The sequence below is a fragment of the Neofelis nebulosa genome, chromosome 16 (assembly GCF_028018385.1).
Source record: "Neofelis nebulosa isolate mNeoNeb1 chromosome 16, mNeoNeb1.pri, whole genome shotgun sequence".
NCBI classification, from domain to species: Eukaryota; Metazoa; Chordata; class Mammalia; order Carnivora; family Felidae; genus Neofelis; species Neofelis nebulosa.
The window spans coordinates 46,101,674-46,125,776 of NC_080797.1; the positions used below are offsets into that span (position 1 = coordinate 46,101,674).

Below are 24,103 nucleotides of genomic sequence, written 5' to 3' on the forward strand. Positions count from 1 at the left end.
ATGAACCGAAATATCATGACCTGAGCCAAAACCAGGAGTCAGAGGCTTAACCGACTGAGCCACCCAGGTGCACCTTAATAATCTCATTTCTAGTTCTCCATGCACGTAATTTTATAAGAACATCATACATCACATTAGAACACCATCTGTCTATGTTGAATGCTACTTTTGTTTTGCTGTTTATTCAGTCTCTTAAAAATTAATTCTAGTAGTCCCAATATGTATTTTGTGTGTTTACATTATGTTTCACTTAAAAAATTTGTTTTAACATATATTTATTTTTGAGAGACAGAGTGAGTGGGGGAGGGTCAGAAAGAGAGGGAGACACAGAATCCAAAGCAGGCTCTGTACTCTGGGCTGCAAGCCGTCAGCCCAGAGCCCACCACAGGGCTCGAACTCATGGACCACCCGGCAAGATCATGACCCGAGCTGAAGTCAGACGCTTAACCGACTGAGCCACTCAGGTGCCCCTGCTCGCTCTCTGTCTTGCAAAAATAAGCAAACACCATAGGGATCTCTTAATCTCGATGACATTAAAATGGACTAAAAAAAAGAGGTATAAAGTCCTGTCTGCAATTCTTATATGGGTCATGCTTGGCAGAGGTCTGTTTTACTTTCATTGTGTCCAGTTTTTAAAAGTTTAAACAGACGCCTTTCTAGTTCTACTTCCTTCAGCCTTTTTCTTCTCTGAGCTCCACTTCTGCGCTTTCTGTGTTTAAGATGGTCTTCATGTGAAGTCACTTTCAAAATTATTTCCATAAAGCTGAAATTCATATCCAAATTTTTGGAAATTTTACATTCTTGTTAAATTTTTTAAATAAAAACTCATAGTTCCAGCATTCAGTGTGCATTTAGTTGCCACCGTATTTGTCTATCTAGTTGCCAGTTCATATAGCGTTTCATGAATGTTGCATCTAGACCTGCCTAGACACAAATTCAAGAGTAACAGGGAGGATTTAATGTTACAAAATATTCCTTAGCTGTCACTGGCAACTGTTGCAAATGGCAGAATCACACGCCCCTGGGAAATGATACCTTGTTATGTAAGAACTGATGGCGGTCAGGCCAGCTGGGAGGAAGGGTTTGACAAGTTCATCGATTTGTCTTTTTTTTTTCTTTTTCTTTTTCCTTAAGTGCTTTCCCCTCCTTGTACTCTGGAGCCCTGTCTAGCTCCATGTTACCAGCAGCACGACTGACAAATCTTCGTGGCATTTGGTCTTAGTCCCTTCTTGTTTCAGGGGCTGGAAATGTAATGAAGCAATTTCTGGGGACTCGAATAGCGTTAGTCATGAGAACAAATGTTTAGGGTTTATGGATTGTGCTGTGCCAGCACTGAGTGCCAAATCCCAACAGGTAGGCACCCTTATGTTCCTTAACACGCGCATCTGTTGTGTTCCTGGTATATGGGGTCCTCCAAAGCTCAAGGCCTGGGTTAAAGGCAGCAGTGGCCACTTTGGATGTTGTCTTAGGAACAAGTGAGAGATCTATGGAAAATGGGATCCCTGGCAGACTAGAAGCTAGGAGAGGGGCACCTGGCTGGCTCAGTCAAAGGAGCGTGCGACTCTTTGATCTCGGGGGCATGAGTTCGACCCCCCTGTTGGGCATAGAGATTAGGGATTACCAAAAAAAATAAATAAACTTTAAAAAAAGGAAACTAGGAGGGGTACCTGAGTGGCTCAGTCGGTTGAACGTCCGACTTCAGCTCAGGTCATGATCTCACAGCCCACGGGTTCCAGCCCCGCGTCAGGCTCTGTGCTGACAGCTCAGAGCCTGGAGCCTGCTTCTGATTCTGGGTCTCCTTCTCTCTCTGCCCCTCCCCCACTTGTGTGTGTGTGTGTGCGTGCGCACGTGCATGCACACACTCTCTCTCAAAAATAAACACTAAGAAAACAAGTAAAAATAAACAAGTGAAAATATTTCTTTTCTTTTTTTTTTTTTAATTTATTTTTGGGACAGAGAGAGACAGAGCATGAACGGGGGAGGGGCAGAGAGAGAGGGAGACACAGAATCGGAAACAGGCTCCAGGCTCCGAGCCATCGGCCCAGAGCCTGACGCGGGGCTCGAACTCACGGACCGCGAGATCGTGACCTGGCTGAAGTCGGACGCTTAACCGACTGCGCCACCCAGGCGCCCCCCAAGTGAAAATATTTCTAATGATACATTTGATTTAACCTGATGGATTCAAAATATTAATGAAGTCCTTAAGATATGGTATGTTATCTTGCAGTCCTTTTCAATTCAGACCCGCCATGTTTAGTGACATATGGCTAGGGGCCGCCACATCGAGTAGTAGGAAAGCTCTCAATAACCCCTCCGTGTCTGCCTTCCAGTCCATGCTGGCTGGGACACTGTATTAGTTTCCTGCTGATGCTGTAGCACATCACCCCAAATTTCACGGAATAAGACGATACAGATTTATTTTCTTACAGTTCTGGAGGTCAGAAGTCCAAAATGGATCTTACTGGGCCAAGATAGTTGTCAGGCCGCCTGCTCTCTGGAGAAACTGTTACCTTGCCTTTTTGAGCTTCTAGAAGGCTGTCTATATTCCTTGACTCATGGCCCCATCACTCCGACCTCTGCTTCCATAGTCGCATCTTCTCTGACTCTAACCCTCCCACATTCCTCTCATAAGGACCCTTGTGATTGTGCCGAGCCCACACAGATTATCCAGGATAATCTACCTATCTCAAGATCTGTAACTTAATGACATCTGTGAAGTCTCCTTTACCATGTAAGGTAGTGTATTCACACGTTCTGGAGATTAAGATAGGACATCTTCTTGAGGCAGTCTCTGCCTACCACAGGTGCTTGAGAGGCTGAGGCTTCAGGGGAAAGGTGCCAGGGTCTTCAGTCAAAGTAGGGTCAAGGAAAGAAAGAATGGCTCCATTTTGTCCAGAGCAAGAGCAAGAATAGGCTGAAATTCCATAGGAGAAAAATAGAGGAAGATGATGATGTTGAGTCTTTGGGGTAAAACCTGGCTCAGGTTGTCCTAACCAGCAAGCTCATTTTCTTTTCTCCCTTCCCTCCTTCCTTCCACTCTTTCTTCCTTCTTTCCTTCCTTTCATCCTTCCTTCCTTCCATCCTCCCTCTCTTCCTTCCTTCCTTCCTTCCTTCCTTCCTTCCTTCCTTCCTTCCTTGTCTTCTCTATTTCTTTCTTCTTTCCTTTCCTTTCCTTTCCTTCCTCTCTTCCTTCCTTCCCTTTTCTCTTCCTTCCTTCCTTCCTTCCTTCCTTCCTTCCTTCCATCCTCCCTTTCTCCCTTCCTTCCTTGCCTTCTCTATTTCTTCCTTCCTTCCTTCCTTCCTTCCTTCCTTCCCTCCTTCCCTTCTCTATTTCTTTCTTTCTTCCTTCCTTTTCCTTCCTTCCTTCCTTCCTTCCTTCCTTCCTTCCTTCCTTCCCTTTCCTATTTCTTCCTTCCTTCCTTCCTTCCTTCCTTCCTTCCTTCCTTCCCTTCTCTATTTCTTCCTCCCTTCCTTTCCTATTTAGAAATTTGCCACAGTTATCAGTACTAGAACAGAGCTTGTCCTTCAAGGATCATATCTATTACACACTGCTCCTTTCCTCCTTGTCTGCTATACACACACACACACACACACACACACACACACACTCAGTGCACAAATCAGGCAAAACTCTCATCATATGCTCAGTGGCAGAATGGATCATTCAAAAATTAAAATATTTGGTGCGCTTGGCTGGCTCAGTTGCTGGAGCATGCGACTCCTGGTCTCAGGGTTGTGAGTTCAAGCCCCACATTAGGCAAGGAATCTACTTTAAAAAAATTAAAATATCCATTGGGTATAAAAATGAATATATGTATTTCATGTTCTCGTAGGAATACTATTACAATGGGACAGTGGGTTTCACCAAGGACTTGGCGCTGAATGAGTCAAAGATATGGCCAAAAATACACCTGAAGAGAACAGATTATAAAATCTGTAATCACCTAGAACAATAAAAGTGTGTGACTTCACAGTTTCTATAAAACGGACTTAAATGTACTCTATGCAATGATTATATGGGAGTCCAATGAGCTGTGAAGTACATAAAAGTCACATTAGATCATATATTTGAACTGGAGCCTAATTTGATGGCCATAATATGATCAGTGAAAATCTTGCTCAACTTGTTAGAGTTTAGGATGGCTCATATGAGATGATTTAATGATCCAGAATATCTCATAGATGCCTTTATTTTTTCTTGGTATATTTCCCTGGAGCCAGCAGAGATATTTTAAACTATTCCCAGGAGTCAGTACATCCAGTGCTCAAGTGCCCAATGCATTATGGGTAAAGGTGGTCATCCTAGCCAACCTGCACCAGAGCACTGAAGAAGGAAGGCACACAGGAAGGGGTGGGGGCCCGGCACTTCATGCACCTGCTCAGCGGTGCCTGGCTCAGTCAGTAGAGCATGTGACTCCTGGCCTCAAGGTCACAAGTTTGGGCCCCACAATGGGCACAGAGGTTACTTTAAACACACACACACACACACACACACACACACACACACACACGGGGTACCTGGATGGCTCAGTTGGTTAAGCATCTGACTCTTGATATCAGCTCAGGTCATGATCTCACAGTTGTGAGATCGAACCCCGTGTTGGGCTACACACTGGGTGTGGAACCTGCTTGGGATTCTCTCTCTCCCTCTGCTTCTCCCCTGCTCTCTCTCTCTCTCTCTCTCTCTCTCACTCTCTCTCTCTGAAACAAACAAACAAACAAACAAACAGACAGACAAACAAAAACCAACCACTCAGGATATACCCAGGGAAGGCAGTCCACAGGTGTGGGTTCTGGGAAGCTGTCCAGTTTGCAGGCAGAACATGGAATCTGGAGACCAGGACAATCGATGATAAGCAATTGTTTAATAAGGCAGAAGGTGTCTGGGTCATCTGACAGGAAAAGAGGTTGGTAGAAGGTAGTGACAGAACAGGTAATAAATTAACACCCTTGGCTTGGTACTCTTGGATGCCACAGTCGCCCCATAAAATGCTTTTGAGTGACCCCAAAGGTCTGTGGCATGCAGCCATTTGTCACTTTGCCAGGACAAACATCGTAAACACATGACACCTGGAAACTAGTTGAATGAATGACCGGTGTCCCACCTCACCATAACTCTGGTTCTTTGCTCGTGATTTGGCATGCGGAAACTTTCCTTAGGTGATAACAATAACCCCAATTTTTTTCCTTTGGAAAAGAAAGTCAGCTGCTGATGCCGGTACGGAAGTAAAGAGAAATTTGGTCAGAAAATGAAATATACGTGAACGTCGAACTCAGTTGCGCTAGGCTTGAAGGGATGAACAGTCCAATTGGATGAGATGCAAAACAAAACAAAACAAAACAAAACAAAACAAAACAAAACCAACAACGAAGAAGTTGTTCGAATATGCCACGAAAGCTGGTCATCAAGGGAAAGTTACATTCTAGAGAAAGTTGGAAAGGAGATGGAAAGGTAAACCAGGCTCTGTACAACAAGCAGGCGGCTCTTTGCATCTGGAGAACAAGAGCCCCGTGTACAAACAATGTAACGGTTCGAAATGGCTGGGAGGAGCATCGCTCGAGCATGTCATGGGTTCGCTGCGATCAGAAATCAAACTCGAAGGAGCTGCTACCAGGAAAGCACGTTTGCTGGCAGTGACCTCTGGTCCCGCTGGCGTTCAGAGGACTGGGGTGGGGTTGGTGGGGCAAAAGCGACTCAGGGACTTAGTCCTGGGAGGCCTGGAGAGAACGCTCAGCAGATCATCAAAAGGGCATTTTTGGCTCCGGGAGCCAGGCAGAAGCCACCCGACAGAGACCAGGACAGGAGCAGGAAGCCAGAGGTGCTCTCAGAGCAAATTTAACTTTGTGTTGTGTCCTCGGGCAGCGGACGTCACAACCATCATCTTCCTCTTCCCAAGTTAGGATGGGTCCTAAAAATTGTGATGGGGCTGAGCCTGCAGATTCGAAAGGAGGATCGAGGGCTCTCAGGTATAGAAGAGAGGGCCGCCGAGCTGGAACCTGGAAGGGTGTGAGAAAAATTGCCCGGCGAGAAGAGCAGCTGGTGTCTCAGGGGCCAACTGCTGCAGAACCCCTCGACAAATCAAGCACCGTAGCGTCTGATTCTCTTTCTTTACTGGAGGACCTTTACATGGAGTTCTCCATGTGCGGCTGCCTGGAGAAAGGTTAGGGCAATGTGTGCTGTGTCGGTTTGAAGAAGGCGGGATCTCCGTTTCCCAGAATCCTCTTCTCTGTGGGGTTCCAGGTAGGCGCTGGCCCTAAGAGGAAGTTGCATAAGATTTGGAAGGTGGGAGCGAAGCAGCAGCCGTTGTCCTCTGAAGGCTGTCATGGTTGGGAATAGTTGCAGATAGATGCTTGTTCTCACTCTCCTCTGCTCCCGATCTGCCTCTTCTTACCACCCCCTGACCCTACAGACTGATAGTGTGGCCCCAGACTCACTGCCAGATGCTTGACAGCGACCCACAAAGTAACTAACCACACGGCTTCCCGCTGATCTCCGGCGAGCTTGCATTTGCCATCCCATGTCGGTGCTGGATGTGTTTAGCTTCCTGGGTGGACCAAACAGTGACCTCTTCTCTGAGCCCTGACCTTTCTACTGGTCCTGTACATCCCCAGGGTATTACTTGGGCATCTTTAGATGGAGCTCTAAAACACGTCTCATGAGAGGGTGGAAGACATTCTGACAATGAAAGAGTGGAGACCTTCTTCGTTCTTCCATATTACAAGAAAAAGAATGAAGGGTAGAAGAGAAATAGAAGTTTTAAGTAGGAATCAAAGGAAGTGAAAGCTGGAGTCTCACCAACCACAAACGTGGTGTATAATCTCGCCATTTGTTTAGGAATTCGTTTATGTCTTTGAATAAAGACTTTTTTCTCCATAGTAGTTTTGATCCTATTTTGTTAGACCTATTCTTAGATAGTGTATAGATTTTGGTCCTATTATAAATGGCATTAAAATTTTTTTTAATGTTTATTCATTTTTTTTTCCAACGTTTTTTATTTATTTTTGGGACAGAGAGAGACAGAGCATGAACGGGGGAGGGGCAGAGAGAGAGGGAGACACAGAATCGGAAACAGGCTCCAGGCTCCGAGCCATCAGCCCAGAGCCCGACGCGGGGCTCAAACTCACGGACCGCGAGATCGTGACCTGGCTGAAGTCGGACGCTTAACCGACTGCGCCACCCAGGCGCCCCTGTTTATTCATTTTTTTTTAAGAGACAGAGAAAGACAGTGTGAGAGAGAGGGGGAGACACAGATCCGAAGCAGGCTCCAGGCTCTGAGCTGTCAGCACAGAGCCCGATGCGGGGCTCAAACTATGAACCATGAGATCGTGACCTGAGCAGAAGTCGGATGCTCAACCCACCGAGCCACCCAGGTGCCCCTATAAGTGGTATTTTTAAAGTTAAATGTTCTAATTATTTGCTACTGGTATATAGGAAAGCAATTTTGGGGTGGGTGTAAAGATCTTACATCTGGAAACTTTAGTGAACTTTCTCATCAGTTCTAAGAGTTTATCTGGAGAGGCTCTTCAATTTCCTGTATTTTTTTTTCTCCAAAATTTTATTTAAATTCTAGTTAGTTAACAGATAGTGTAATATTGGTTTCAGGAGTAGAATTTAGTGGTTTATTACTTACACACAACAGCCAGTGCTCATCACAAGTGCCCTCCTCAATACCCATCACCCATCTAGCCCATCCCCCTGCCCACCTCCCTTCCAGCAACCCTCAATTTGTTCTTGAATTTTCTATGTATTATCTCCTAATTTTCACATGAAAGTTAATTTTCTTTAGGTGAAAAATCCAAATGAAATAATATAAACCTAGGACCAAAATACCCTGTATTAATTTTCTTTGCTTTAACAACTAACGTTTATTTAACTCTTACTGGAAATTTGGTCTATGGAAGCGTTTTGCAAAGTGTGCTCATCCACCAGTATAAGGTTTTTCTATTTCATACTACATTCTTGTCTTGGAAATTCACAAAGGCTCTGAGAAGTCCTGCAAAGAAATCTTTCTAACTTGGTTAAATCATGTATTTCAAATTTATTTCATCATGAAACACCCTTTCAAGCAATATCTTCCAGTCTCCTGAGGAATTACTTTTTACAGACTACACTTTGGGAAATAATGGTCTTAGGAAACCCAGTCATCATGAAAATTGCTTAATTCCAGGATTTTCTCAAATAATCTACTGTCATTTTTCACTATATTCTCTGGAAGTTAAGCTGGGGAGAACAAGGCTCTATTTGGCTTTTTCGGTTTCTACTTTTCAGTCTTTAACAATCACTCAATATAGGCTAATGCCAGCATTATAAAAGAAAAACATGCTTATTAAATCTCATGAGACTACCCACTACTTCTATTCCTCGAGAAAGGTCCACAGCTGGTCACAGTGGGAGGTTGTCCTAAATCCTGTCAATATGTTTTGACTGATGTGGAGATGAGATCTTTTTCTGCTTCTATTACTCTTCCTGCTGAACCCCAGGTCATCAGCTATTATGCCATGTTTTTTTCCCTTACATTGAACAGAACCCTGTGTGTTTTTCAAAAGCTGTCTTTTCCGTGTTCTGGATTATGTACAAAGACTACAAATTTATCAGAGTACAACTAAATAAATGAGAATAGAAAAGGCCCACAAGTAGGAACATATTTTATTAGGGGGGGAAAGTTTTAATTATGTAAATCTTCCTTGTGTTACTATTTTTTAAGTAAACTTTACGCCTAATGTGTGGCTGAAACTCATGATCCCAAGGTCAAGAGTCACGTGCTCTAGTGCTGAGCCAGCCAGGAGCCCCTTGTATTACTATTTCTGATCAGAGTGTTTATTAGATCATTTGAAAGGATAATGTAAGTCTCTATCTCAGTGGATCTCACCCTGATGTGCATCAAAATCATGTGTGGAGCTCTGAAAAAATATAAATAGCTGAGCCCTACCTGAGCCCCTCTGAATTAGAATCTGCAGGGAGAAGATTAAGGACTTGTTCTTTTAAAGTCACTACAGTTTATTCTCTAGCGTCTACTTACGGCATTTCTAATAAGCCATCTTCCCCTATGGCCTTGCCTAAATGTTCCCCCTGATTTTGATTGTAACCAATAAAAAATATTTTTAATGTCTATTTATTTTTGAGAGAAAGAGAGAGAGAGAGAGAGACAGAGAGAGAGAGAGAGAGAGAGAGATGGTGGGAGGGGCAGAGAGAGACACATAGAATCTGAAGCAGGCTCCGAGCTGTCAGCACAGAGCCCAACACATGGCTTGGACTCACAGATCACAAGATCACCATCTGAGTCAAAGTCAAACGCTTAACCGATGGAGCCACCCAGGTGCCCCTAATAAAAAATATTTTTAAAGAAAATAAATTAATTCCAAACTCACTTCCCAAACATATGAAAAAAAATCTTTCCACATCTGGCTCTAGTCCTTGTTCACATAGAGACATTTTTGAATTCTGAATTTGTCACTGAGCATTTTATTTCTAAAATTTTCCATGCTATCATATAGTGATACGAATTGTTATTTTGGGGACTTCTATAATATTCCAGAAGGTATTTATTTGTATCATAATTTAACTAACCATTCCCTTACTGTTGGACACTTAAGCGGATTCTCTATTTTTTTTAAGTGATCTCTACACCCGATGTGGGGCTCGAGCTCACCACGTCAAGATCAAGAGCTGGCCACTCCGCTGACTGAGCAATCCAGGCACCCCTGTTTCTCTATTTATAGTCCTCCAGAGAAAATGGCAATGAAGAACTTGATGGGTATGTTGCTTTTCTTTTAAATGAATTCCCTTGAGATAATTTTCTGAAAATCTAGTTATTGGGTCAAAGTATATGAACGTTTTTTTTTTATGTGAGTCTGTTAATGATTACTAAATTGCTTCCCAAAAGGTTGAACGAATTCGCAAAGCCATTCCCCAACTCCCTGGCATAATTGCTGAGGTTTTCAGGGAGGGGCAGGCAATACTAGAGGTCTGTTGTTGGGTGTTCCCATAACAGGTGGAAGAAATATCTCCAAATCTACTAGTGACATTACCTTACCTTACAAGAAAACTAGTAACGACAGTATTCTGCCCCTGCTCAACTATCTTATCTACCATGTTCAAGAAGAATGAAACTCACTGACATTTACCACCTTTCATCCCACCTCTGTACTTACCTCTGTCATAGCACCGACCCCACTGCCCATGGCCTTTACCTCCTCTACCAGATTGGGGAGATTCACCTTGGTGAACCACAACACCTCACACATGGCCTGGCACAGAATAATCGCTAATACATGTTTATTGACTGAATCTTGACTTGCTCTTGATCTCTCAATAAAAGCACTTGAAATGGAATACTAGCTTTTATTTCTTGGGCTCAGCACTATGCAAAGTATTTTATATGGATTATCTCGATCTTCACATAAATCACATGAAGTAGGTCCTGTTATTACCCTCATTTCACAGATGGGGAAACTGAGAGGCTAGGTCATTACTTGAGGTTACAAGTGTTTTTTATTTTATTTGTCAATTTATGTATTTATTTAAAAGGAGATAGAAGTTTATAGAATACACAGCAAAGGGGCAATAGGCAGGACAGCAAAGGAGAGACTGTCTGCCAGGAGGTCGGGGGGGGGTGCTATAGTGATGGGGGTGAGTGAGAAGGTACAGGAACATATGGAAATTCTCTTTTTTGGTACCTGTGCCCAGTTAAGTAGCCCATTGGCCAGCCAGGGCCTGTGGCTATTTTGAGGCGGGTAGCCTAATGATCCTGTTTGCACTCAGCCCCGTGGTCACTGCAGGCCCTTCTGCCTTCCTCGGGTTTCTGCTGCTCAGGCCTGTTGCCTAAAAGTGGCCTCTGTGTTCTCTACATCTGTCGAGCATGGCAGATCCTTGACATGTGGGTGGAGGTCTCGTCTTCAGTAGATGCTTCATGCTGGCCCTGAGCAGGGTGGGGTGGGAGGTGGGCCTGTCCCCACTCAAACTTGTGGGTCGATCAGGGGTTCTGGGGAGTTAGAGACCAGAGCATGGTATGAGATTAACATGCTGATGGGCGATTTGAGGGAAATTCCCTGGTGGCCAGGTCCATGGGGATCAGGGGGAGAGGACCTCTGATGGCATGGGCTAGAACCCCTGTGGAGTCATCATTTGTATACGGACATGTTGGGTTCACTCGGGCCCGCAGCAACGTATTTTGCCTGTAGATCAAGATGGCAGCCAGACCCGCGGGAGCAAAGGATAAAAGTGGGGGCTGAAAGAAGCGAGGTGGCCCGGAGTCAGTGGTTTCAGGGAAGTGTCCCATCCGAGTCTGTAACATGTGCGGATGCACCCTGGACCAGCTGCCGCTGCAGATCGCATGGCACACCGGCAACGGAGGCCTCAGGGGGACGGAGTGGGAGAGGAGAGGACAGCCTTACCTGTTCACCCGCAGACTTTCAGTTGTCTGAGGAGTACTCGGGTTAGGCTGCCGAAGGGCTGGAAAGAGAAAGGAGAGGGAGGGAAGGATCCCTTGGAAGGGCAAGAGGGGACAGGGTGGTGCGGCTGGTTCCCCTGGGTCTTCGGATCCTCACTGAGGAGTAAATTCAGCCAGAGGTTGTCAGTTCCCCCAAGGAGGGCTAGAGTCGGTCCACCGAGAAAAAGTCCTGAGTAATTCACGGAGAATCCAGGGAGAGTCCCGGCAGGGGTCCCCACGAGGGCCACTGACTGTGGGACGACCTGATCGGGTGGAGGCCCGCAGTGCGGCAGCGAAAGCATCCACCCAGGGCAGAACCAAGGACGTAGAAGTTTACTGAGTACACTGCAGGCGAGCAGCAGGCAGGACAGCAAAGGAGATGTCTGCCACTGGTTTTTAAATACCTGTCCTGAGGGGCGCCTGGATGCCTCAGTCAGTGGAGCATGTGACTCTTGATCTCAAGGATGTAAATTGGAGCCCCATGTTGGGTGTAGAGATTACTTAAAAATAAAATCTTAAATAGAAACCCCAAAACAAAACCAAAACACCAAACATGCCCCCCCCCCCAACAAAAAATCCCAAAGAAAAATAAACAAGCAGAAAACCCGTGCTGAACAAGGCAATAGCTTAGGCTTTGGCAGTGGTTAAATGAATAAAGCCATTACAGTGTGGTGCACAAAACCCCCGGAGGTCTGATTGGCTGATTGTGACCTAGTAGACAGCACTAGTTCTGTTAGGAGTCACTCCCAACTGCAAGGGTGTCATGGAAGGTTATGCAGGTTGTGTCCTGCACAAGGGTATCTAGCCCAAGGGCAAGTGGAGCCTGAAATCCAGTCTGTGCTAGTGCATTCTGCTCACCATGGAGCCTGGCACAGAGCTGTGCCTTTCTGGGGGGAAAGGACACTCGTTACCTAATTTGCACAGTGCCACTGTGGGGCTAGTGACAGTCCTGGGTAGAGCACGTCACTTTGTAGGAAACTGGAGTGCCTGATTGCACAGAAGACAGAAACTTGCCAGGCTTCAGTATCGATAGAGCAAGAAAATGGTTCCAGAGAAGTTGCAGAGGGTGTGTAGAGGTTAGGTGCAATGGAAAATTTGGGCGCAGTGTCTGAGCTCGCATATTGTTAGGTGCTCTACCCCGTCGCTCCTAGAGGTGGGTCCCCTTGGCAACAGCTCTCATTCCCACTGAAGTTCCTACCCCCCGCAGTTATTTGAGACTTCTAGATCTTGCTGTTTTCAGACAATCCCAGCTGCAATGGTGTACAAAAAGGTATGCAAATTAACAAAAGAAACACCGCACAACAGATTATAAACCTTACCAGAGAGGGCTCACTGCAGTTTTCTTATAGGGTCCAAGCAATTCAAACATCCCTACGCAGGCATGCAGCATGGCCAGGGGGGCTCCTGGGAGGATCCCAGAGGGAAGGAAATACCCAGAAGGAAATATTTCCCACGGAATAAAATGAAGTAGGTAACAGTCTCTGATAGTTAATTGCTTCTCTATATGCATGAACTTGGCTACAGTCGGAGGACCTAAATTGGTGTTGGGTACAACTTCCCTCTGTTCAAAGCGGTTTACAGAGTTTCTTGGGCTCTATCTCCAAATGGAACTGCCATTGGAAGAAGCTGGGAAGAGTGGAGGGGGCTCTGAATAATGGCCAACCATACCCCTGCAGGGGGCCCACCGAACAGAGCCAGAATCAAGATCTTAACAAAAGAAATTTTTTAATGTTTCTTTTTGAGAGAGACAGAGCACGAGCAGGGGAGGGGCAGAGGGAGAGGGAGACCCAGAATCCGAAGCAGGCTCCAGGCTCCGAGCTGTCAGCACAGAGTCCAATGCGGGGCTCGAACCCACGAACCGTGAGATCATGACCTGAACAGAAGTCAGATGCTTAACTGACTGACCCACCTAGGTGTCCCCAGAATCAAGATCTTAAATATGTAGCTGAAAAATCCCCAAGAACTATGTGGTGGCAATGGTGCCAGAGCCTGGGCACTTCACGATAGCCACTTGGATGGAGCCTGTGCCCTGGGAAGCCAGGACACCTTGGGTCCAGAGGGGAGTAAGGGGACAGCCCCCTTTCGTCACCTGCTGAGTGACTTCACATTCCCTTTTACCATCTGTGCTTCCAAGGGGTGAAGGGAGAAAGCTACTGTATCAGTTTCTTAGGGCTGCTGGGACAAAGTACCACAGACTGCGTGGCTCAAAACAACAGAAATTTGTTGTCTCACAGTTCCGGAGGGAAGAAGCAGAAAAAAATCCAGGTGTTGGGGAAGTGTTGTCTCTTCTTCACTTCTGGTGGTGCGCTGGCAATCTTTGGCATCCTTTGGCTTCCAGATGGATTAACTCCAATCCTCTGCTGTCACATGGGGTTCTCCCTGCCTTTTCCATTTTCCCATGGCTGTCTTCTTTGAGGACACTAGTCATATTGCAATTAGGGGTCAAATCTACTCTGGCATGACCTCAATGTAACTTAAATCCCCAGCAGCCCTATTTCCAAATAAAGGCACATTCTGAGGTGCTGGGGTTGGGACTTCAGCACATCTTTTCTTTTTTTTTTTAATTTTTTTTAACGTTTTATTTATTTTTGAGACAGAGAGAGACAGAACATGAACGGGGGAGGGGCAGAGAGAGAGGGAGACACAGAATCGGAAGCAGGCTCCAGGCTCTGAGCCATCGGCCTAGAGCCCGACGCGGGCTCAAACTCACGGACCGCGAGATCGTGACCCGAGCTGAAGTCGGACGTTTAACCAACTGAGCCACCCAGGCGCCCCTCAGCACATCTTTTTTAAGGGGGCACAATTCAAACATGAAGTAGACATGTTCTTATATAAAACTGCTGGCTGGTTCTGTTTGTCTGCCTCTGGCAGCACTGAAGTGAGTTGGTCAATCCACGGGCTCCGAGTCAGATTTCTGGGGTTAAAACCTTGCCAGTGGGGCTTTTAATGGGTAAGGGCTGTCGAATGGGAATGCGATAATAAGAGCGTCTAGTATTTGGGGCTGTGCGAAGGAGAAAGTACTTTACACGGTGCTGGGCACTGAAATGCTCATTAAGTATCAGCTATGAGTACTATTATTCCCTAACTCTTTCTATGGACTTCTATAGGAGTGGATCATTTACTCTTCTCTGTAGACACACCTGGGCTTGGCGGGTTTGGATTCAGAATTAGGATTAGAGTTACAGGATTTAAATGAATAATAGCATTGGGCTCTGATCTGACCATTTCCATTTCCCAGAGAGGGCAGTGTTGATTATATTGGATTGGGTACTTTTTCTCTTCAGTGGATACTACCTACTCCCTGCTTTTTTTTTTTTTTTTTTTTTTTTGGCCTCCTTGGGGTGTTTTGTCTCTTCCTTCTTCTGACTGACATATTCCTTTTTTTTTTTTAAAGATACAGTGTTACCTTCTGTCTTGTTCCATTACCAGATTCTTATTCTTATCATCATCATTATTATTTTAACATTTTATTTATTTTTGAGAGACAGAGCATGAGCAAGGGAAGGGCAGAGAGAGAGCGAGGTACAGAATCCGAAGCAGGCTCCAGGCTCCGAGCTGCCAGCAGAGAGCCCGACGCCGGGCTCGAACCCACGAACTGCGAGATCATGACCTGAGCTAAGGTTGGATGCTCAACTGACTGAACCACGCAGATGCCCCTCTATGATTATTTTTTAACATCAGGATTAGAGAATCTGGTAGAAGCTATCCATAACTATTTCCACAGAAAAAAACCTCATCCTTACAAAACCATGTGAGCAATTTCAGGGAGTTCACAGACATCCTTGAAGCTGTTTTGTGCATCCTAGCTTTAAATCCCTGCCTAAAGCAGACTGTCCATTTTGAGCTGAGGCTAAAATTTCAGCCTGATCCAGTCATCCTCTTCTCCTCAGGGCTAAGTTTTTAGGATTACCTCCCTTCTCATTCCTCCCACCTTCTAATTTCATACTAGGGCCACCTTGTGACCCGTGCACTGCCCTGACCTTGTGGCTGCCTCCTTCTCAGCCCCAGCTGCTGGGTTGATCTGTGGCTGTGATTATAGTTAATCCTGTGTTTTCAGCTTTCTCGCTGTGGCTTGTATCTTGCACTTTCCCTAGTATTCCAGTTACTCTCCATTTCTTCCTTCATTCCTCCTGTTCTGGAAGGCTTTGCTCTTGTGCCCACACACAGGATAGGACTAACACGTTGATCTCATTCGCCGCTGCTTTTCTGTCCCTCCTCATAGACACATTCACAGTCTCATCTCCCTCTTCCCCTTTTATTCCTACCAGCGCTTTCAGGACATAACTGCCTGGACACCATTCTCTTAGTTTATTTCCTGTACACATTCCATCCCTCCACCACCACCAGGGCACTCATTGTCTTTCTTTAGAATATCCACTTTTGACGTGATTTTCAGTACATATTGGTTTTCCCACCTGGACCACTTCTCTGAGCTCCAGGTTTGCACATACAACTTAACTACTTATTTCCACTTGAATGTCGCAAAAGCCGTATAAACTCAGCGGGTCCAAAGTGAAACCAGTGATTCACTGCCCCCATCTTCCTCGTCTCAGTAAGCTGTACCCCATTTAACACGGTGACTCAAGCCCGAGGAAGCATCATCCATCATTCCCTTTTCCTTACCCCCAACAACATGAGTGAAGTAATCCTCTTGCTACTACTTCCAGAAGATACACCGCGTCCAACGCAGCCTCTATATACCCACTGCCATGATTCTTAGCTCAGGCCAGTACCATTTCTCAACTGGCCCACTGAGACTGACACCAGCCTCCCTACTGGTGTCCCTGAGTCTGTACTGGTCTTCCACTCCCTTAACAGCAGTATGTATGTATGTATTTAAATATTATTTTGAGAGAGGGCGCTAAAGTGCAAGGGGGGAGGGGCAGAGAGAGAATCCCAGCAGGCTCCACATTGTCAGCGGAGGACCAGTGGAGGGGCTTCAACCCACGGAACCATGAGAACGCTCAACTGAGTCACCCCAGTGCCCCTTTAGCTCCCATAAAAAATTTTTTTTTAATGTTTATGTATGTTTGAGAGAGAAAGAGAGAGAGAGAGGAGGCGCACGTGCGACCATGAGTGGGGGAGGGGTAGAGAGAGAGAGGGAGACAGAATCCGGGGCGGGCTCCGGGCTGTCAGCACAGAGCCCGACGCTTGAACTCATGAACCGTGAGATCATGACCTGAGCTCAATTTTGACGCTTAACCAACCGAGCTACCCAGGCGCCCCTTCAGTTCCTTTTTAAAAACAGAAATGACATTGTATCGCTCTCTACTTAACCTTTTTTAATGGCTTCCCCATCCATTCACTAAATGCCTTTTTATTGAACGCCCTCCATGTGCCATGCTCTCAGTAATGTCTCCTCTTGTGAATAAATGAAGTATATAGTATGTAGACAGTGATAAGTGCTATGAAGAAAAATAAGGGGTGAGGGACAGAGGTGTGTGTGTGTGTGTGATTACAATTTTAAATAGGGAGACCAGGAAAGTTTCACTGAGACTGAGTAGATGACCATGGAGCAAAGGACTTGCAAGAGGTGAGGGAGTGAGCTCTGCAGAGTGCTGCAGAATATTCAGTTGCAAGGAACAGCAAGTGCAAAGACGCTGAGGTGGCAGCATGCTTGGCTTTGGGGCTGAGCACAGAAGAGAACCCATGCTTTACTATAATTTATAAGCTGATCTGGTTTTCTTATCCTCTCCCCACAAAAAACCCTCCTCCCTCTGTCTGCACTGACCCCAGCCCCCACTATATTCCATCCATACTGATCTTCTCCGTTCACCAAAAGCTGTTTCCTACTTTTGCCTGTGTAGTTGCCTCTGCTGGGAACACTTCCCAATTCTTATTCCCAAATACTATTTGCAAGGCTGGCTCCTTCTTATCTGGTAGGTTTCAGTTTAAATGTTACCTTAGGCCTTCTGGAACCATAAAACTTTGCTGTTTCTTTCCTATTTCAACTTCCTCTTTGTTTCCTTCACAATACTGATGGCAGCATTCAATTGGGATTCATATATGTGTATATCTCTCTCTATATATATATGTATATACTTAAAATATATATATGTATATACTTAAAACTCAATAGGTAAGCGGTATCTCATTGTTATTTAAATTTACATTTTGATCACCAATGAAGATGAAACCTTTCCCAAGTAATTTCACTGGTTGGTTCTTAATATGATCTCCTTTCTAAATTTTGCCCAAATGTTTACTTAAAGTCCCCATGTCTTAAGACTGAGAGCAGGCCTGGCCAGCTGCGACCCCATGCTGTCCACTTGCCTGGTGGCAATTTGTTTTCCCAAGTTTCCTGGCAGTTAGTGACTCATAGTGACCACGGCTTCGTAGTAATTCTTCCAAAAACCAAACGCATTTAGAGGAAAGTGTTTCAGTGCAACATCACCAAGTTGTGAAAAATGGGCAAAAAAGTTGCATTTGAGTAGTGCCAGGTACTCCCCGTTATGCAGTTATTCCTGAGCCATTATTAATGGCCACCTGATTATGCACTACAAAGTACTGACGGTTACGGGAACAAGGGGAGTCCTGCCCCGCTTTGCCAGCGGTCTCTCCAAGACCCGGCAGGCAGATGGTCTAACCGACGCCTCGAGACGGCCCAGAGCCGACGCAGGGGACCCCGCGCTGCCCTCGCAGGGTAGACCGCGGAGGCTTCGCGGCGCCGCCCGAGAGCCAGCCAGGGCTCTTTTCCCAACCCCGCCGAGATCACAGCTCCTCTCGCGAGAGCCCGAGCGAGGCCGGGCTGCGGGAGGCGGCTGCGGGATGTTGGTGGAGCGCTTTAGACCGCGCCCTCTCTGGCGCAGCTGGGAGACGCGCGGGCGGGAGCGGCAGGCGGCGCGCACGCGCAGGTGAGTGAGGCGGCGCGGGGGCACGAGGGCGGGGGGCGGGGCCTGCGTCGCGCAGCGGGCACGTAGCTGCGCGTTCTCAGTATTTAATGTCTCTGTGTTCCTCCGGCCTGGGCAAGCACGTGGGGGAGCGGCCGCGGCGCAGCGGGGCTGGGCGTCTGGGCCCGGGGGTGGGGGGGCGGCGGCGGCGGCGGGCGAGGACTCTGCCTCCCGACTGTCGCGTAGGACTTGGTGAGTTGGGGCCGCCGGGGCGGCTGGACAGGGGACCACCTGCCAGGGCCCCGAGGGCGGCGCCGTCGGGTGAAGGAGAGTCTAGGGTGCAGGTGCGGTGTGCGACGCGCGCTCCAGGTGTCCCGGAGGCCCGGGGCTGCGGACGCCGAGCGTGTGCGGAGGGGCTCCGGCCCGCCGCCTGCTGTCAAGCAGGCCCTTCTTTCCCTGCCGTCGCCTGCGCGTCCCCTCGTCCTCCCCCGCCACGGTTGTCTGCCCGCGGGCTCCTGCTGACAGATCGCGTGTGCGCGGCTGGGGCCGTGCTCTGCGGCCGCGTGGTGCCCCCCACACGCGTCACCGTCCTCTGGGTCGGTGGTCTCGGACCCGGCGCTCGGGGCACCCCTCTGCGGCTTAACTTTCCCGGAGCGCGCACACCCTCCCGTGAGACAGACCCGAGTGCGTCCCACCCAAGGTCGCCCAGCCCCACACGCGTTTACTTTTCAAAGGTCGTGTGTACCCAAGTCTGAGCCGGGAGAGGCGGCGGCGGGGCGGGTCGTGGGCAGGGCCAGGTGCTCATAAGGGCGAGGAGGTGCCCCGAGGCCCGCGGGCACCCCTTTCTTCCTCCTGAAGGGCTGGAGTCACTTCAGGAACCTTCCCCAACTTCTGGGCCTCTTTAGCTCGCGCTGGGGTGCTCCCCACGTAGGCCGGGAGGCAGCAAACCCGTGCTGGTAATCTAGCCCCTGAGAGTTCAGTGCGGGGAACCTGGGGAAGAGGCTTGGTTTGTGGAACCGGGAGGATGGGCTAGGACATCGGTGGTGATTGGAACCTTGTTTCGGGGGGAGGGACCATTCAAACCGAGTTAGGGCCCCCGAAGTCAAAGGCTTGGCGTCTCTCGAGAGGATTAGCGTTTGCTGCCCCTTCAAAGGGTGTCCGGAGAGGGGGAGGCTGTCCGGCGCTGTGTGCCCGCTGACTTCATGCCCGGGGTCGCGTGGGTCACGTGTCCCACTCCGCCGGCACCCCTCCCCGCTAGGCCCGAGGTTTGGAGGGACCAGGCTAGTTTCGGGGTTACGGGTCAGAATGTGCTAGGGGAGACTGGTCTGAACGCCTCCGGGGCGGGCTCTCACCAGTTCCACAGTTCTGTGCCCGAGGGTACAGTCCGTCCCTATGCCCCTTCTAGTGAGGCTTATGGAAGGAAAGGCGCTGTTGGTAGTGGGCGGTGCCGAACCGAACCGGGAGTGCTGGAAGCTCTGGGCGTTTCGAGATCTTCCTCTCCGGCAGAGATGCCCAGGTTGGCGGGCGCCTTTCTGCCGCACGGCCGCCGCTAACACAAACCCGGTGCTCTTCTCTCCAGGTGTGAGTGGAGGCCGCTGGAGCCGGGTAGAGGGTACGGGCAGAGCAATTAGGTTAAACTGGCTGTCCTCCTCCTACTGAAGGGCAGGGTACTTGGTGTTTAAATTTATCTCTTGCGGGGAAATCTGGGCTGCTGGACACCTAGTATTGTCATATCTGTTGGCTTGCTATCCACTTCCCCACCCCCAACCCCTTTGTGGCAATTACTGATCAAGGAATACCATTCACAAAAAGCTATTAATTCTGGCAACTAGTAACCTTACTGTGCTCTTGTAACCAAGTCCTTCCCAAATTAGTTTTTCTTTTTTTAAACTCTATTCAGAAAGCAAATCTTGGATTCTTAGTAAGCACCACCCATCCCCTTTGCTCTTAAAGGCACAGAGCAGCTTTGAGTTGAGTAGAGGGTATAGCATGAGTAAGACCTGTTAATTTGCCCAATTTCTCTGTTCCTGGCATTCAGTGGTTCACCTGCTGATTATTTAAAACTTTCTGAGGGGTGTCTGGCTGGTTCAGTCCACAGACAATGCGACGCTTGATCTCGGGGTAGTGAGTTCCAGCCCCACATTGGGTATTGAGATTACAAAAATAAAAATAAAAAAAGACTTTCTGGGCACTGGAAACAAGTGAAGTTATCTTGGTGGAGGCTTTTGACTTGTGTTGAACTTTAACCTCTTCCACCTCTTAACTAGTTTTGTGGGTTCCTAGGTATATTCTCAGAAGTATGGGTCTAGGTAGTGCAGGTCTTTTGATCCTACAGATGTACAAATCTCTGAAGCTTCAGTGCCTACCTGAATGAAATTGGCTCAATTGTCATGCACATTGCTAGGTGATGGCCCAAAATTTGCTTCGAACTGATTCCCATCTAAGCCCTTGAGTGAGCCATCTCCGAGTCTCTGGAGCCTTTTGTATGAATATCAGTTCCTCCTCCCAACTATTTCTAGGAAGTACTTTCACACTTGGCCACTGCAGGGTGACTGTGTAGGTGTCTGCCTTCAAAGTGGCCTGCTCAGGTGCCAAGTGGATAGATCTCCAGCGTAAGGTTGCTGATCATCAGTATTTTAAAGCAGTTTGTTTTGCTTTATCTGGTGATCCAAATTATTCTTGGGCATCGGACCCAGGCCTTGGCCATGGCCATGGCCATCGTTTGTGGGTGAAGGCTAGTTTTAGTCCTTACAGTGTTCCCTCTCCATCTAAAGACAGATTGAGATACTATTTGAGACTGGGCACTGTGCCTGGTTCATGATGGCTGTTCGAGCGTTGTTTTTTCCCCTCCAAAAGAATCTGTGAGATTAATGTTAAATTTCTTTTGAATCACTTGGGTGATTTGGATTTTATTAAAAGTACCAACCCCCCCCACCCCCACCCCCACCCCAGCCTCTGACCTAAAAAGTTGGTTGGAAGGAAAACAAATTGGTTTTCCGATACTGTGCTGCCCGCCTCCTGGCTCTAGCCTGCCACATCATGACTTGGTCGAGTGCAGGTTTCAGGGTTTTGAAGAGCAGGCACTCCTTGTGCCTGGCCAGCTGGTGCCTTCTAGCCCATTCTCCCCAGGCCACTCCTTCCTAATCTTCCCTGTGAGTCTAGAAGAGAGGACCTCTCTGTAGCTTGGTCTGTTGTGCTGTTGTGAGGAAGTCAACAGTTTAGCGTATGAGTTAATACCTTCTGCTTGCCATTCTGTTTTCCTCTGCTCTGGGGAGGCAGGGTGCCTCTGACCCCCTTGTCCCACTGAAATCATGTCCTGCTACTGGAGTTGCCGATCTGCGTGGGATGTATTTTAATCTTTAACTTTGCTTTCTGAAGCAAGTTCTTTTCTCCACAGCCCTTTCTGGTGTAATGCCTCTTGCAGGTTTCACCTTTATGATCATTTAACATTAAGTACCCATTGTATGTGGCACTCCACAGAGCCGACCTGCTGGCTCCAATACTGATTTCAAACTTGGGCTGTGGAAAACATGATCAATGACAATATTTTGAGTAGTGACAGAATCTGGCTGGAGAGGTAACTAGTGGGGATGTGGGAACTAAAATTGAGAGGATGCCTTTTCCTTGACAGTTACTGTCTGTGCTGGTAGAGTTACAGGAAAACACTTCCCTAATCCTTTAATCCTCACACCTCTGAGTACAATTGAGGAGGGTGAAGCTGGAGGTCAGTCGGGATTGTTTCAATGGCTAATCAAAATACAAATTGAGGGGTAGAGAAACTGACAAGTGTGGGTTTGCACTTAAATTAGGTTCTCTGGAGGACTTTTGTGAGAAGAACCAAGGAATAGTCAAATCCGTGGGTTTTTCTCCTAATCTTTCTGTTGCTTTCTAAGCAGATTGTTGCAGTGTGAAGGAGTGTATGTTATCATGTAGCATTTTGAAGACTGGCTTTCAGTGATAAGTAGCTTTCAAGGAGTTCTTTTCCTTAACTTTCTTTTCCTCCTACTAAATGGTTCTGTCCGAGTCCTGGCCATTTGGCTATTTCTACAGCTTGGTTTGGTAGTTTGCACAAGTTGATAGTAAACATTCTGTACCCATCTGGTAATACTGGCTGGCTGCCTTCACTTAGCTGGGACTTACTGAAGCCCGTGCATTTAGGAACAAAGCAGAGCCCCAGGTGAGTTCTGGAAGTAAAAATGTCTAGTGCTGAGGGCTCACAAGGCTTGTTTCACCACTGGTTTTAGCTGACAAGAGCCCTGGATTGGGGGGTGAGGACTGGGTGCAGCTTTCAGGGCTGAAACCCAGCAGTGGTTCTAGACCTTTCTGGGGTCTCTGTTTCTTCCGCTGGTAAAAGGAGGGTTGGTCAACATCAATAAGAGGTGTTCAGATTCTGCTCCTGGGAGCCCTGGAGTTAGTCTAGAGTGCCTCTGGGCTGCTGCAAGGTGGAGGTGTCTGCAGGATTGTGTATGGGGAGGGCTGTGTTTGGGGTAGGATGCATGGCTCCATGGATAGTATGAGTCAAAGACTAAAAAAAAATGCCACAGTCCATTGTTTAAGTGCATCTCGAGTACTTTTTAGATCTAAGGTGCTACTGTGCTAAATTTTTTTTTAAAGTTTTTGTTTATTAAGTAATTGCTACACCCTGCTCGAATTCACGACCCCAACATCTGGAGTCACTGGCATCTGAGCCAGCCAGGTGCCCCTTATTTTTTATTATATCTCTATTCTTATCTCCTAAACTTACCCTTAGGAGAGAGGGTCTAGAGCTGCCTTGTTCTGTGCAGCAGCTACTAGTCATGTGTGCCTGGCTCAATGTAAACTTTTAAGCATTAAATAAAATTTAAAAATCTAAATTATTAAAAATGTGATGTTAGTCTCATTTCAAGTCCTCAGTAGCCTCATGTGGCCAATACTGGACAATAGTGTAGGTCTAGAACATTTTCACCATCACAGAAGTTTCTGTTGGACAGCACTGGTCTTAGTGCTTAATTGCCTCACCTTATAAAGCATCATGTGTTTGGGCTTAGTCCTCTGTAGTCCACAAATCCAACAGCTTTGGTGACAAATTATTTGTCAGTTCTCTCCACGGCATGTTACAAAGCAAGTCCTGGGGGCGCCTGGGTGGCTCAGTCGGTTAAGTGTCTGACTTCGGCTCAGGTCATGATCTCATAGTCCGTGAGTTTGAGCCCTACGTCTGGCTCTGTGCTGACAGCTCGGAGCCTGGAGCCTGCTTCGGATTCTGTGTCTCCCTCTCTCTCTCTCTCCCTCTCCAGCTCATGCTGTGTCTCCGTCTGTCTGTCTCTCAAAAATGAATAAAAAAGAAGCAAGTCTTGTCTGCCAGTTTGGAGGGCAGTGATCAATTATGAAACAGCTCTAGAGAGGAGCTTAGGAGTCTGGGGATGGAAGCATGAAGCAGGAGGGGCAGAAAGCCCTTTTGGTTTGAGAACTTGTTTATATTATTATCATGAAGGTCCCTGCTGGTTGTCTAAGGCCTGTGCTCACTGTCCTTGTTCTTCAGATGTCAGCAGATTTGCTACTTAGTCCTTCACCCACCTGATGACCTGAGGATTCTGCTGTGTGACCAGTGCTGAACCAGATTTGCAGGCACAAACAAACATCCTTTTCATTCTGCCCCTCCAATCTGTCTGGGGGTTAGGAGACCTGTTTTTACAGAAGGCATTGGGGAGAGTTGGGACACTGGGGGGGTGTTCTGAAGTGTTGGCCTGGGGCTAGCTCTGGGGATTCAGTTTTATTTCCAGATACCCTCTCATCTAATTCTGGGCATGCTTAGTTTGAACCCTGCTAGACTGACCTTTGGCATATGATGTGAGAGCTCTCTTTTCT

General features: G+C 47.3%; 1 protein-coding gene across 4 annotated transcripts in view; it reads left to right on the plus strand.

Annotated features, from left to right (window-relative positions):
- The first annotated feature begins 18,385 nt into the window (after positions 1–18,385).
- AKAP1 (A-kinase anchoring protein 1) overlaps positions 18,386–24,103 on the plus strand; it is a 38,081-nt gene continuing 32,363 nt past the window's right edge. Inside the window, exon 1 of one of the 4 annotated variants that reach the window (XM_058705887.1) lies at positions 18,386–18,511. The gene's annotated coding sequence lies outside the window, so the exon portion shown is untranslated. The remainder of the gene's footprint in view (positions 18,512–24,103) is intronic. The other 3 variants (XR_009255456.1, XM_058705880.1, XM_058705881.1) reach the window with 3 other exon arrangements.